This window comes from Geotrypetes seraphini, chromosome 13, assembly GCF_902459505.1.
Source record: "Geotrypetes seraphini chromosome 13, aGeoSer1.1, whole genome shotgun sequence".
Lineage (NCBI taxonomy): Eukaryota > Metazoa > Chordata > Amphibia > Gymnophiona > Dermophiidae > Geotrypetes > Geotrypetes seraphini.
The window spans coordinates 74,989,122-74,991,030 of record NC_047096.1 but is presented as its reverse complement, the minus strand read 5'-3'; positions in this window follow the sequence as shown (position 1 = coordinate 74,991,030).

Sequence of the window (1,909 nt, the reverse complement as noted above, 5' to 3'; positions counted from 1 at the left end):
TTGCTCCAAGCAAAATGTAAGAAGGCAGGAGAAGGCAACCTAGTTAAACCCCTAATTATGGTGTAGGGAAGGGTGGATGCTGAATTCCGGTTGGCTCTAGAAATATTGGCCAGAAGGCAAAACAAAGGTTGTTTTTTTTTTTTTCTTCTTCAATCACCCACTCTCTTTTTAAGGATCAGTCTCCTCTCTGCTGGAAAAAAGGAAAAAATGTCAGGGGATTCTCCCTGTACGACTTTTCATGTTTCTGAATGTTTTAAAGTGTGTGCATGCTATTCTTGGTAGGAGACCAGCCTACTTTAAATCCCTAAGTCGTACGAGCCATAAACATTGAAATTATTAACCGGAAAAAGACTCAGAAAAAGGTGATCACTTCTGTTACTTATCCCAAGGTTTCACTCTAATGTGGATTAAATGAAAAGGCTTAAGATACAGAAATGATACAGCTTTAGCGCTTCAAGGACATCAAGGGATCCCCCCAAATCACGGGAAGCAAATATCTGAGGGTTGGAGAAAATATTACAGAACGCCACTATTGTTTTGACTAACTAGGAAAGGTTTGTTTTTTTTTTCTCAGAAAATAATCTTAACACAAGGCGCATCAGATGAAATAATAGCACAAAAAAAAAATGTTCTCGTTCAATGTGACCTCTGTAGGAGTCGACAGCATGTGCAAATTATTCGGTAGTGGGTGTCCCGGTGGCTCAGTGGTAGGTGCAGTGCAGCCACGCAGAGGACATGGGGGGGGGGGGGTCTGATTTCTGGGTCCCTGCCTGGCCTCGGCATGTTGTGCAGGCTCCAGAGATGGAGTCCTAGCCACTGCACACTAAGAGCTGGACTTAGCAACCACTGCGGCAGAATAATGAAGAAGAAGACAGCCTTGGTCGTGGCCTTAGGATAAGAGCTAAGTAAGTGGGTGGGGGAGGGGAGAAGGGGGCTCTTCGGGCACTGTTCTATAGAATAGCATGGCACATACAAGTGGGCACATACAAGTGGGCAGAATTGTAGACTACTACAAGTAAGGTACCCTATGGCTGAGGTCCTTAAACTATAGCGAAAATTTGATCTGTTCCGCTAGTATTCTACAAAGGAAAATAGTTGCCTACTTTTCTCTATATTTTAGGCTCCAAAGGGCCCCCCCCCCTCTTAGCACCCCTAGAGGCCTTAGCCCAACAGAGATCACTTTGACTTCAGCTGGAAGCCCAACATAGGGCTCCTTTTACAAAGGTGCACTAGCGTTTTTAGTGCACATACAAGATTAGCGCCTGCTATAGCACGCGCTCGCTGAAAAATTACCACCTGCTTAAAAGGAGGTGGTGGCGGCTAGTACACCTTTGTAAAAGGAGCCCATAGTCTGAGGAACCCACGGGGCAAAAACAAACACCTAACTACATTGATGCTACTGACTAGAATACAATATTTTTCATATTGAATTGATTTGTAGATACTGGTGGCAAAAGTTAATGAGAGACACCCCCAGCAAAGTGGGACGATCCCATGAATACAATTATTAGATGTTATACGATGTCTTCTGTGTCCAGAACCTAAATTTCTCCAAAATCTACAGTACATACAAAAACATGTACCCATACAATGATATATGTCTCATATATCTCCAGGGAGGGAGTGGCCTAGTGGGGAGAGCTACAATCTCAGCACCCTGAGGTTGAGGGTTCAAGCCCTGCACTGCTCCTTGTGACCCTGGGCCCCAAGTACATTAGATAGATTGCAAGCCCACCAGGACAGATAGGGCCAAATGACCGAGTACTTGAATGTAAACTTATGACTTAGAGGAGACATGATAGAAACCTTCAAGATCATGAAGGGCATAGAAAAAATAGACAGGGCCAGATTTTTCAAATTAAGGGGATCAATAAGTACAAGGGGACACTCTGAGAAATTGAAAGGGGAG